At 38.4% G+C, this 14,319-nt stretch overlaps 1 long non-coding RNA gene across 1 annotated transcript in view; it reads left to right on the top strand.

Moving 5' to 3' along the window:
• LOC140252679 (uncharacterized) overlaps nucleotides 1-14,319 on the top strand; it is a 54,565-nt gene extending 40,246 nt beyond the window's left edge. Inside the window, exons 2-4 of the long non-coding RNA XR_011903687.1 lie at nucleotides 10,131-10,295; nucleotides 11,778-11,836; nucleotides 14,191-14,319. This is a non-coding gene — a long non-coding RNA (uncharacterized lncRNA). The remainder of the gene's footprint in view (nucleotides 1-10,130; nucleotides 10,296-11,777; nucleotides 11,837-14,190) is intronic.

The raw sequence follows: 14,319 nt of genomic DNA on the forward strand, positions 1-14,319 counted from the left end.
AGGAGATGCACATGAGAATGTAAGTAGTACATAGCATCAAATCAAAAGTTCATCTAGATCCTTATTCTGTGCACAACAGTAGCTGATGGCGTTGACTTAAAGAAGAAAATAAAAACAGTAAATGTGTGGATAATTCTTCCGAACATCAACAGCCCTAGGGATTTCCTAAATTGGACTATGTATCCATATCATCTCACTAAATAGCTTCAAGCAAATCCATCCCCATGAATGATTCACTGGGGGAAAATAATCATAGACCGTAAATGTTTTTGACTTGAATTTGTTTCTAAGATTGTTTAGAGTGTTTGTTTTTTTTTTTTTTTTTTTTTTTTTTCCTTCTTCTTAGTTACAATTCCTGCAGTAAACACTTTAAGTAGGAAAGTTTTTATAAACGTTTTATTTGCTATGTGGGCAAATCTGAAACGATTTTGCTTAGTTTATGTTATTTTTTTGTTGTCAAAGAAAGTGCATGCTTTTGCTGGACATTTGACATTAAGCCATGTCTGACTGGGCTGGAAAGCACCCTGCAAAACCCAGTTCAGGGACTTGACTTGAGGTCCCTGGTCAGACTGTTTGTCCTGAGCATGTCATCCATTGCATTTTGGAAAGCTAAGATGTAGTCAGACTAGGAGGCAAGGAATTGGGAGGCTTAAGAGCAACAGCCCACATAGGGTGACTGAGGTTGTTTGGATGAACAGAACTGTAATGGAAGGCATTTCTGAGTAATCCAAAAGCCTCAAGCATGTTTTAGTTTATAAAAGGCTCTTGTAAAAGTGAGCAACAGTTAAGGCTAGAGGAGTGTATATCTAAACAATCGTGTTTAAATTTTCCATTTAAATGAGAACAGCAAATCACGTGCTAGGCATATCTGTGCCCAGGGCTTTCCATTTTTTTCTCTGGTGCTTGCAGAACAGCCAGCACATGGCTAGCACTACAGAAATAAGGAGCATTTTCTGAAATCAAATATTGTTCCCCCCAGAATCTGATTGTTTCCCAGTAGGAAATATTGCCACCATCTGAAGTTTTCCCTGTATCTTTGTGGGGTGAATTGTGTAAGTCTGGGTAAGTAGAGATGGCTCTGGCACAGTATAGATAGGCATGCTGCCACTGGGTGTTGACGTCTTGTAGGGTCTAGCCCTAGAAGTAATGTCATTTCCATCTGGTCTCCCCATTGGATGATGAATTGGAAAGCATACACTTTTGTGTAGTGCGTGACCTTGCTGGTTCATGTAGGGAAAAAATAAAAGTGTGTGTGTGTGGGGGGGGGGGGGGGGGTGTTTAAAAAATTGCGTACTGTTGTACCACATCAACAGATGTTATAGATCAGTTCTCAAAGGGTGTTTTTTTTTTATATATGAATGTGTATACACAGGGATTCCTTTAGGCTTCTTGTTAGAAAAAGTCTTTGTGTATACTTCTGCCAAGCACTCCAAATCAAGTGGCCAGGCTTCTGGAGTAGCTCAGTGGAGGCCTCTCAAATGCTTAGATAAAAATATTTCTATTAGAACTGCTGAGGACTTTGAACACCTCACATGAAGTACCTAAGCATGATCTGAGCTCTCTTCATTGTCCTACATGTTACTAATGCCATGGGTAGATTTTTCTGCTGTGTTGGCCTTGCTGAATTCACAGAGAACTGATTCTTTATCCATTTAGTAGTCATGGCCATTTTACAACTATGTTCCTGTTACTAATGTGAAGACCACAACTCACTGTTTTTTGGTGGTGTGTACTGATACCAGTAAACAGAGTGTATTAATTAACTTGGAAAGCAGCAGGGGAAGAAATCCAAATGGACTAGACAGCCATCTCTGCAGCTGTGTATAAACAACACTTAAGAGATGAGGGAGGCAAATGCAGTGCCTTTGTTTACGGTCAGATTAAGTGTGGGATAAATTCCAACTGGTTATGCAAGCAGCTTGGCAGGAAGGGTGTTTTGCTTCACAGTGAACCAGGGTACACACACTTGTGAGAAAGGTATGTGCTTTCCCTTACCTTGTCCAGGCTCTAAGGAACCTTGGTGTAATTATAGCAAGTACAAGGAAGTGCACAGAACTGGTTTTCCCCCAGTGTGGCTTTGTATTTTAATGAGTTTTAGTTTTTCATAAGCTTGTATTCTCAAGCATCCTGAATGTTATTTATCACTGAAGCAAGTACTCAAGGTTTCTCATAGTGAAACACAGGCCAGAGCTCATGTTGTTGACAGGAAATATCAGCGCTTAGTTTCAAGTGGTGCCATACAGTGAGCAGAGGAAATGACCAACCCCACCTGCTGTCTCCCCAGGTTTTTACATGGCCCCAAGGCACTTCCTATGGAAAAAGAGGTGTTGCAGCAGGCATAGGCGTGAGTCCTAAGGAGGTTGGGGTAGGGGAGCTGGGATTAAAGTGGTCAGTATAATAGGACAGATGCAGGAGTGTGATCATTGGCCAGTAAGCCTATGCAGCAGCATATGGACACTGCAGCAAAACACCAGAGACCAGAAAGAGGGTGACTTCTGCCTCATCTCCACTGGGAGGTCAGCGTGTTCAGTGAGAAGATGACAATCCTAACTAAGGAACTTCCTTCCTGCTGTGTAGTGTTTGGGTTATGTTATGCTTTGCTCTGAATAGCCCCTGCAAGTGAATTTCTTTTCCAACAACTGCATAATTTATAATGGAGAAACCAAACAGTTATTTTTAATTTAAAAAGAAAAAAAAAAAGGGGGTGGGGGGGGGGGTGGGGTATTACACAAACGTAGTAGGTGCTGTCAAGCAGGGATGCTCATGAGAATTTTGGCTTACACACTGTAAGACCTGAGCCCAACCCTATCTGCAGTGCAGCTCAGTACATCTGGTTCTGGTGGTGGCAGCAAGTGTCATGTGTTTCCCCTTTCCTGGCCAGGCTGTTGCTTCCTATTGTCAGCAGCAGATTATGGGGCCAAAGATGGCAGTGATACCATGCTGATGTAAGTGGTAGTACTGATGAGAGGGAATATACTTTCCTCTTGTTGCTAAAAGAGTGATAGATCACAGTCATGGTATGGGCATATATTGCTGTGTATTTTCTGATTCCTTGCTTATCTACCAAGGATGGAGGTGGATGGAGAAGTGTTGGGTTTGCAAAACTGAAGATTTCCCTTTTCACAGAGGCCTTTTAGATAATATGCAATTTAAATATCCAGTCTCCTTGCTTGTCCCTTCCCCAGCTATGGCACAGAGAATGACCAGGTCATGCCATGGCATGTAGCTGCTTATGAGTTATTTACAACCTGAAGAATTTGTCTGAGGATGTGAGACATGCTTCGCTACTTTATTGAACTGATACTCTGGCTACATTTCTTCTTGTGGCAAGCAATTTATTAAGGACATAAAAGACTGTTCAGAAAAGCTAAATAGATTTTATTAGCAGCAGTACTTCCATTGGAAACAATGGATAAATAATAGCACAAGTTTGGATTTAATAGCAGGCTTTTAGCCTAGCTCCTCCTGTCATCTTTGACTCCTGTCAAAGTATTACAAATGCATCTACTTTTAAACTATTTGTATTAAGAAAATACGTTTGTGTATCAACTTTTGTAGATGAATTTGTTTCTCATCGGGAAGGCTTACAAACTTCTCCAATTTAGAGCAGGACCCAGTGAATCATTTGAGCAATTCCATCCATGTAATTAGCCATGTTCAAAATTGCTTGAGTTGGAGTCTTTCCCTGGAGAATGTTCTCATCTATGCCAAGAAAATGTTCTCTGAATTTGGGCAGACACTTGCTGGACTTATTTGGACAGCTGACCTTTGCCCGTGGGGAAATTTGAGCTCCCTGAAAAATGTGGGGAATCTTTTGTTTTAATGGCAAGGCTTGATTGAAATTATACAGCTAATTTTTGTTCAGTGTATTTAAATATTAAGCTGACAGGTGTCCCATGTTTTCTGATAGCAACTGTCTGTACCATTACTGTAAAGCACCCTCTTGAAGCAGACTACTGTATCACCATGTTGACTTATTTTGGTAATATTTGGAAAAGTGCTTTGTTAGCTCTGTCTTGGTTCAGGTGATGATTCCCTTGAATATACCATATCTCCCTCCAGACAGACATATTTCGGAAGCACTGTATAAACAAAGGTGAACAATGTCTAGTTCATGGGAGCCAGTATCGGGAGGCCAGGATGAGAACAGAAGTCTCCTGGTACCCAGACTGCTGCTTCTGGCAGACGAAGTTTCCTCTCAGTCTGCTTTCAGCTCTGATTTGAAGAACAATTGTCACCACTTGTCCCTTCCCTAATATGGCTAAGTTTTAAACAGTGCAATACACAATTGTAGAATTTTCCTGGGTTTCCTCTATGCTATTCAGTTCTATTTTCCATTACAAAGTCAGGACTAGACTGATTGTTTACTTTCAGAAATATAGCCCCAGAGGAAAAAATTATGGCTTTCCTTTTCTTGGCCGTCTGTCTTTCTGATAAATTGTTATGCTGTGGACTCAGTTTATTTTTAGTTAATTGTGAACTGCAGCATGTGGCTTTGTTGTCCTTACACTTTTTTGCCTGTTTCACAATCATTTACTCAGACGTTTCCGCTCAGTCAAGTTCCTTACAGTCAACATCTATCTGAAGGAGCTTGCCTACCATTCTACTTGTGTCACAATTAAGAATGTGTAGCATGTGAGTGTAGAAATCAGTCTTTTGTGGGATGTGGTTATTTATTTGTTTGTTTTTTAATTAGTTTCATCTCGTCGCTTAAAATTCTTAGGGTCATGAGGAAGAGACAATAGTCACTTGTTTTAGAAGACATTATATGTAAAGATTAAAAAAATCCCCACAAAATAAATGCAAAGTATTTTGTTGTACGTTTTGGAATCTTACTATTTAACTGCCGTGTTCCTGACTTTAATACTTGGAAGAAGTAAAATATCAGTCTTCTTCTAATACTGGATTGCGCAAAAGCCTCCAATGCTGGGCATTTTGAGATGTTCTCGTTTTTTAGAAAGAGAAGCAGCTGTAGCTCCATTAATCTTCAAAGCTGTGTTATTTACTAATACTCCACTCTAAAAGTCAATGGGTAACAGCCTTAGGGTGGTCTTCCATCTTGCTTCCGGAGGTCAAATAATCACATATGATTTTCTCTAATCTGAGAGATCTGATCCATTCATGGGCTAGGTTGTGCCAGTGTCTGTTGCCTATAAGAATTGTTGATGATCAACTTGATATCTAGGTTTATCAAAGTGTGCTTCAAACAGCAAGCTGTCTATTAGGAATTTACACCATTCATCAAGCTGACCAACTTCTACATGAAAAACAATCTCTTTGCTTGAAACCTGCTTCCTATTAGATTTACTTTTTGCCATTATTTTTTGTGTTGGAAGTAATGGTGACTACCTCGTCCCTGCTAATTCTCTGAATGTTGGTCCTGATGTTGTAGATCTCTTTCAAATGTATGTTGTCAGATTTTCTTAAGAGGCACATTTTATTTATCTCTATTCTCTGCTGTTGCCCCTTGCTGAACTTTTCCCAGTTTCAGCATATTGAATTCAGATAAGGGAACAAGATGTTTGTATGTATTGTGACAAATTACATATGACCAGCAGATATCCATTATATATTTCTTCAAGTATAAATACATAAAAACAACTGTCTTCTTCTCTGTTTTGCTTGTTATAAGGAAAACAAATTAAGAATTTGAAGGAACATAGAAAAGGCACTGCATATAGTTTAGAGGCAAAATAAAGAGAAAAGGGAAAAAATAATAGGTTAGAGATTGAATGGATAGAAGGTTATGAATTCATCTCTAATGAATAGAAATTGAATCCTTAGGTACCACATATCTTGAAGTGAAACACAAGAAAGTGAGAATATTTATTGCTGATGCATAGAATCATAGAGTTGTTCAAGTTGGATATACCGAAGTGAGACAGAATAGCACTTGTGAGAAAACAGAAAGAGCTATGCCCAAGGGTGGTAACAGGAAATACAAACCCAGCAATTTTCTTCAAGGTCCTCTGCCATGATATGTATTGCCTTTAAAAATCCAGAGCATGAAGGGCAATAAGCGTTTATCTGTCAGCTAAGCAGCAGTTCTCATTTCCTTGTGCAGAGAACTTTCCCTCATTGACTTCAGGGATACAGGTTCCCATGGCAAAGAAGGGGAAAGTACTGGAAGAACTTGAGGAATTGATGCACTCTCCTAATGTGCCAATTCTAAAAGAGAAAATCCAGTCATCATTCGGTAAATGGAAATATTGACAGAAGTCATGGCAATTCTAGGGATGAGGGTTTTCAAACTCCTGAGAGTTCTTTAAAGCATGACAACTTGGGTGGCTAGGTGAACTTGCTTTGCTCTTTTCCCAGGCCTGAACTTAGTCATCACACTTCTGGTCATTTTCTGGGCCATATATGAAACAAAGGCTCTGACTTAATTTACTGTTAGTGGTCTAAATCAAGAACAACTTTACTGGAGCCAGTATCATATTAGGTGGAGTCATTTAAAATGTGTATGAAAAAGACAAGTAAGATCATCTCTTGGACATCAGCTGAAAATATTGCTCAATTTAGTCAAATTGATATATTACGGTTGTGGTGTTTGTTTTTTTTTTTTGTTTTTTGTTGGTTTTTTTTTAAAGTAATGGAAATGGAATTCTAATGTCTTTGATTCCAAGCATTCTCAGTAGTTTGCCTAAAAATATGTTGAAGGTCACATAAATTTTTACAAAGTTTAAGCTGCAGAAAGAGAAGTGTGAAGGTTGTATACCATTGTAGATATTTACGAATATTTAATTAATATAATGAGAAGGAATATGTATTTTTAAAAGTACACTATGTGGTAAGTCATATCTAGGACAAGAAATGAGATACATTTTTGTTTCAATGTCTATTTTAAGTTTATGATTCATCCCTATGCAACTAATGTGACTATATCTTTTGTGACTTAGGAAAAACAAACAGTAACAGGGTGGTGGGTGTGGGTTGCCTACTTTGAATTTCTCATATACTAATGGACAAATGTAACATAAATCATTTTGTTTTTGCAGCCTAATAAGAAACAGATTCATCATTCACTGTAATTGTGATATGTTTTAATGATTAATTCATAGTAGATAAAGTGGCATTCCAGTAGAGAGCTCTAATTCTATCTCAGGGCTATAAAGTTACGTTAAAAAATGTTATTAAACAGTATTCATTACTGCCGGAAAATGAAGGAAAATCCTGCAGCTCTGATTGTAGCAGAGCTACTTATTTTCAAAACAAGATGGGAGAAATACCACTTTAGGCTGTTGCACAATATTCATAGTATTATTCATGATGAAAGCTATCCATAGCTTTTCTCTTGTCTAAACTTTTCAACAGTCCAAAGAAACCTATGTATTTTTCCAATATCTGTAGTCTGAAGAATGAAAGTTACCTGTAGTGTGTACGCTGACATAATCTAAGAACACAGGAGAGAAAAGGAAGGGGGAAAAACAATCAGTATAGAATAAAAACAGTTCTTAGGTATTGTATCACTTGATAGCACAAAAAGAACTAAGATTCTCATGGCTGGACACTTAAGCAGTAGAGGCTTAGAGACTGTTGTAACATCCAAGCAGATGGAGCAGCTTTCATTCAGAGACTTCTTTTAGTTCCTTGAGAGGAAGCACTCAAAAAAAAACAATCAACAGAAATCATGATGCTGTCTTCTGACAGCCTGGCAGATTGCACTGAAGCAATTAAAATCTGTATTTTGGGGCACAGACCAAACAACAGCAACAACAAAAGGAGGCAGAGCATGATGTATGAATGATGAAGTTCATTTATGAGGTCCAGTGTACCACTGGACAAAACTAATTCATGACAAGAGACTAAGGTCATATTCTTTTTCCTCCTTCCCCTCAATGTTCAGTGTTTGTTAGTCAGAGCACTTACCTAAATGTGGTGGAGAGCAGCTCAGGATCCATCTCTGCTTGTGGGGACATGAACTTTCATTTCTAAGGTGACAGATGCACTCACTGAACTGAGGAATGCTATTTGCCACACTCCCATTTTAGCATTCGGGCTCTAATAAAACATGAAGTGCGTGAGAGACAGTGAACGTAAGTGGCTTAGCAGTTAGGTCACTCAGCAGGGAAAAGAAGCTGAGTTTATCACTGCTCCTCCACTCGGTGATTTTCTACTTTACAAAGGCATGACAAAAGCACAAATATACAGGCACAGTTTGACAAAGCCACTGAAACTGTTATAAGTTTTCTACATAAATACTATGCAGATTTCTAGCTGACTAACATGCATCTGAAGAAGTTCAAAGATATCATGATTTCTAGTCAGTGGACTTGATTCTAACTTATGGATGCCTGTATTGAACTGAAATGATATTCAAAACCAAGGAGTAGGCAGTGTGAGATGCTTCTTTTTGTATGAAAACTATTACTCATTTCAGATATCTAGGACAAAGTGACTTTTTTTTCTCAAGTTGATCAGGGAAAGAGAAACCTTAAATTGGTGACGTAGAAACCGCTTTTGTTTTAAAGTCTTGCTACTCTTCTATTTGCAAGGTGTGCATGCAATAGGCTATTGAGATATACAGAAGGAAAAGTAAAGGATATTAGGGTTTTATTTGTTTCCAGTTGTTGAGTGCTTTTGCATTCAGGGTTTTTACTAATCTAGCATGGTAGCATTTTCCCTAGCTTATGTTATGTCAGAGAAGAAGTACTGGAGTGTTGTAAGAGGGACATAATGCTCAATTCTACACCGAATTTAGAAATTTAGTCTGCATTTTTTTTTCTTTTTTCTTCTCATGATATAAAACAGTACTTCACCTCTTGATTTTACTTTTATTTCCTTCTGAAGATTCTTTCCATTTGAAGTGGATGTGTCACAATTAAGGCATCCACACAGATTTGAAGGAGATGCTTCCTATATCTCTGGGGTGACTCATAGAGCTCATTCACAGAGAGAAGCCATGGTAATCCCCAAGCAGTGGTTACTCTGCAGTAATTTCCAGGGCAGCTGTGTGCCTTGCTTTGATGGGTATTGCCCCATTTACCATCCTTGGTCCCAGCCCAGTGCTGTACTCAATCCCGGCAAAAGTTTCTCAATAAAACAACATGTGGTTTTTGGCAGCATCTATGATACCTTCCTGTGGTGTTCAAGTAATCAGTTGGTTTGAAGAAGAGCTTTTTAGGTTCCAGTCATCTGTTCTCAGCACAGCTGGTTTCTGAGGCAGCATGCGCACACACACTGTGAACAAACATGGTAAAGATGCAACTGCTGAGCAAAGCAGGGCTGGTTGTTGGGCGATAAAGTAAAGGTGGCTCCTGTATGACAGAAATTGGCCTCGCTTGGGGAGGTATCCATAATGCCAGCACTTGAACATGTTAAAATACCTGATGAACTGATTTTCTTGTGGGAGAGATTATGAAAAATTTCTGTGTAATTTTTGTGCACTGTGCTTTTTGTTTCTCGATAGTGTTCTCAAAGTGAAGTTGCTTCAGTCGTGAAATCCAGGAATGTCACATGTAGGAAGGGACTGTAGAGCCCATGTAGTTCGAACTCATTGCTGTGGCAGGTTGCCCCTCACCAGCTCAGGGCCCCATTCGAACTGACTTTGGATGCCTTGAGGGATGGAGCATTCACAGATCTTCACACAGCCTATGCCAGTGCTTCACTGCCCTCTGAGTGAAGAATTTTATCATAACTTTTAATCTAAATCTCTCCTCTGTTAGTTTCACACCATTCCCTCTTGTTCTTCCACTAGTAGACCACGTAAGAAGTCATTCTCCCTCCTGATTATAAACTCTGTTTAAGTATTGGAAGGCTGCAATGAGGTATCCCCAGATTGTTCTCTTCTCCAGGCTGAACAAGCTCAGCTACCTCAACCTTTCTTCATAAGAGAGGTTCTCCAGTCCTTTGAGCATCTTTGTGGCCCTCCTCTGGACCTGCTCCAATGGTTCAATGTCTTTCTTGTAATGGGGGTCCCAATGAAAAGATTATACAGCAAGTTTTAGAGTATCAAAATCCTATGATTATTTACAACTACATTGTTACATTGTATTGTACAAAAATGCTTTGACTTCTGTTAAATCTTAAAGCACCTCAATTGAAGTAACATTAAAGCATTTTGAAATAAGACAAAATATCATGGGCTTCATGCTTGCTTGTTTTGTGGATTGTTTTTTTTCCCCATTTAGAGTGGATTTGTTTTTCCAAAATCACTTGAAGAGGAATTCGAAATTGAAGTTGGAAGACAGAAATACCCAGCTTTCATCCAGAGTATCCTGCAAGCAGAAATGAAGCAACAAGCACAGCAGCCTTAAGAATGAGCTCAAACATTCTTCTACCAAGGAATCAGGAGGGTAAGAACAATTGTTATATGATCTAAGCTTGAGTCTGGCTTTAGCAGACTACAATCAAGCTGTACTTTAGAAGACTGGGGCTGATCTTTAGTGATGTGAAACTGGTAAGCAGCCAGCAGAAATTACTAGGGAAGGTTGCTAAGAAGTTAGAAACTTGAAAGGCTAAAAGAAATCTGTACAGTCATATAAATCATTAAAAAAGAAATACAAACAAAACCATGAGACTTTCAAACTTATTAATATGTTCTTTGACTTACCAGAAGGTAAGGGAAATAATTACTTTAAGTACATTACTTGCATTAGCTGTCATCACAGAGAACTTTGAAGAATATTTACCCTCAGTCTTTTCTTTTCAAATGGTAAATAATGCCAGAGATCAGAAGAGCTTGAGTATTAGCACAGGTTATAAACGAAAGAGGAGAAATATTACCAAAAATAAAATGCTCCAGCACTTGAAAGGTGAGCTGAGCTGCTGAGAAAACAGAACAGCTGCATTTAAAACCATTTGCTGCACTGGAGACAAAGGGGAATAATCAAACTTTACCTATACTTTAACTGCTAGGGAAGAACGTGCAGTAAAACTTGCTTCTGTACTTAACTAGAATTTGCAGGAATAAAATTTTATAAGTTAAAACAAAAACTGCAAGATGAAACTTTTCATAAAAGGAACATCTTTCTTGCCTATAACATGCATGGATTATTTGAGTGTGTGAAGGAAAATGTCCCAGTGCCAAACCCTGTTCTGAACGTGGGCTGGCAACTTCATTGTGCTGTGCTTTCAGCCTGCTGCCTTTTCAAAACACTAGGGCATCTCATAAGAATTCAAAGCAAAACATGAACTCCTGTTTGGTGCTTTTATCTCTGCAGGTGATGAAATGGAAAGCAGGTTGTTTACAAAGTACTTCTTCAGCCCTAGCAGAAGTATATATGCTGCCATGAAGTTGTGCAGTCTTTCCAAACAGTTTTGAGTTATTCTTCAGCCTAAATAAATCCGTAATGTAGCACTAAACAATGCAAAATATGATAACGGAAACCCTGTTGTGGACAGACTCTCTTGGGCTAAAAAATTGATATTCTTTCTTTTTATGAAAGAATTGACATAAACTGGGTACTAATGTATTTTAATGTAGATAATGCTGTGTGAGAATGTATTTCCAAGAATGTGAACTGGTTTTGTTAGTATGAACACATAAGCTAAGGCTGTATGTGACTGGTATTTTCCTCCTTAACTGTTCAACAGAATATTCCCTTCTGCTTCTAAATTATTGTCATTTCGAATTATTTTGTAGAATTCAAAAACAATCTGAATCGAGATTTGTGAGATTCTAATATGCAGCAAGATTTTCACAGTGCAACAGAAAGTGACTTACTATTGGACATCACTGTAGTGTAATAATTGCACTCATATTCAGATGGGTCATCTCTAATGTTATGTTGGTAAGTTGGGAGTAGACAAAAATGTCTTTCTGTGTTTTTTGTCAGATTTCCCATCAGGATTGGTGTAGCAGCTTTGTGATGTTCTGAGTTTGATTCATGGAAAGGTAAGTTTTACGTAAAACTGTGCATGAGAGGTCACTTAGCAGCACGTCCTCTTTTCCTTTCCTCAGTAGATCTGAACATACTTGGTTCGTTGGGTCTGTTTTGGGGAATTATGAGGTAGGTGGTAATCCTCATGTAGGTAACTGCATTAGCACAGCCAAGTTTTCCTTTCTTCCTCTTGCCACTGTTTACTTTTATGAAACTTGCTGAACATCCTTCAGTGAGATCTGAAGCTCTTGAATTCCTAAAAAGTCTTCCACATGGCTGCCGTAGAACAGCAGTTTGGGGGGCATGATCACAAACAAATGCCTGTGCTGTGCTATCTGAAAGTAGGGCTGTGCTAGGCTGAGGAGTGAGCTGAGAGAGAGCACTGACTTTCACAAGAGTTCAGGGTATAAGGACTTCTGAGCTGAAGTTTGAGGAAGCTAAGATAACTTTTTTTTTTTGGCTCCAAGGTGTGCTGAGATGCTTTGACAGATGGCTAACACATTTCTATAGAGAAAGCCCTAGTGTTGTGTTTGTACCATGCATGAAATGGGGAAGTTATTAGTATCTGTATGTCGTTGGAGGTAATAATAATTAAATAGATGCATTTACAGACTTCTAAATACTGCCACAGAAAGAGACTAAAATAAAAAATTACACATTGCCACCAATTTGAAGAACTTTATCCAAAAACACAGTTTCCATCTGATATTAACAAAACTCGTCATCTTCATCATAATAAAAGAATGAACCAGTACCAAGTACATACATAGTGAAAGCAGTCAGTAACTGGATAAGAATATAACAGGAGCTGAAAAGAATACATTTCTGTTAGCTAAATTTGCTTATTACAGTAAAATTAGAGAAAAGAGAGGGTATTCTTTAAGTTTTTTTCTTTACAGATAGAGATCCACATTTCAAGAATGATTATTACAAGAGTAAATGTTTTTGCTGAAACCATATACTACAAAAAACATACAAAGTGATCCAGCAAACCTGCCAGTGTGCAAAACAAGGTAGCAGAGACAAAGAACAAGAGATTAAACTGTCCAGTATTATTAAGAAAAATAACAGCCTGTAAAAATGTTTTTATATGAGCTGAAGGAGGATGTCATTTCCAAATGACTTCCATTTTATGTGAAGCACAGATGCTTTTTCAGAAGTGCCACTAATAAGTTTATTTTGAAAAACAAAACATATCTCAAATATTGCCTATTTGTTTTACTGAAAAGTAAATGGCATAGACTACCACATAAAAGTAGCTACTGAATTTATTTACATTAGATTAAAATTTCATTGAGGCTTTGCACTCCCTTCCTTCCAAACCTTTATAACTTCATAACTGAAGGAGGATTGGAGAAATAACAAAACACTTCTCAGGTTTGGTGCTCAGACAGTAGAAAAAAATAGTGCAACAGTTTGCTACATTATCCACCTTTCCAGCAAATCTATTAAAATATTCAGACTTTTGTCTTTTTTTTTTCTCATTTAAAAAAATACAGCACTCTTCTTGTTTTCTTTTGATTAGGGAACTATGAACATCTTTAATGTGTCTGAAGCAGGCTTTAGAAGTGTTATTAATCCAGTTGACTCCAGGTGGAGGCAAAGATCCCTCTGCAGAGAGCAGCTTGCAGGCTTGGGACCATCAGCGTCCTTGTGAAGGCAGCAACTGAAATGTGTTTTAGATCTAGAACTGTAAATAGTTTAATCTCACTCATTAATGGAACCGAACTCCTCAGGAAACACAATATAGCTTGGTGACTGGAGCTCAGAAAGCTCCTACATCAATATCAGAACAAGCATGGACTGAGGGAAGATTGTTCACTGTTTTTTAGTTCCTCAGGACTACCCTTTGCTGTGTTTAAAAATAAGCCTTAGAAATGCTTGAGCTGATTATAACAGCTTTACCACACATCTGAAAAGTACAGGTGTTACTTTGATATGAAATACCAATGGCTCAGCACATTGTGCTTGTTTTTCTTTACTGAATAGCCTGTGGTTCTGGGCTTGCCTCTACAATAAATCATACAGAGCTTTCCCACTCTTCTGTGTATGTTCTTTTTTAACTGAGTGCTTTCAGTACCTTTCACTTTACCCTAAGTACTTTGCTAATGATACTGATTTGCAAAGAAAAACAAAGGACTTGGGGCTGGAGAAAACTCAGTAAATGCAGAATGATGCAGTAGTGATTGTGGGGAGGGGGGGGGGGGAATCTAAAAGGTGCCTTTCTGTTACACAGATACCCGATGATTCAATGTTGCTATTCTGCCCTGGAGAAATAAATTGCAGTTTGCTGAAGTAGATAATGATTAAGATCTATTTTCTGCAAGGGACATTATTTTACTGATCTTTGTGTAATGTTACTGTGAAGGTCACCAAAGGTTAAGAATGGCTGAAGAACATTGCTGACTTCCAAACACTCGCGTGCTCTGATGCCAGAGAGGATGGCAAGAAGACAAAGGGAGAAATAAAATGAAGGCATGAAGTTGCACAGTGACGA

The sequence above is a fragment of the Excalfactoria chinensis genome, chromosome 5, assembly GCF_039878825.1.
Source record: "Excalfactoria chinensis isolate bCotChi1 chromosome 5, bCotChi1.hap2, whole genome shotgun sequence".
Classification (NCBI taxonomy): Eukaryota; Metazoa; Chordata; class Aves; order Galliformes; family Phasianidae; genus Excalfactoria; species Excalfactoria chinensis.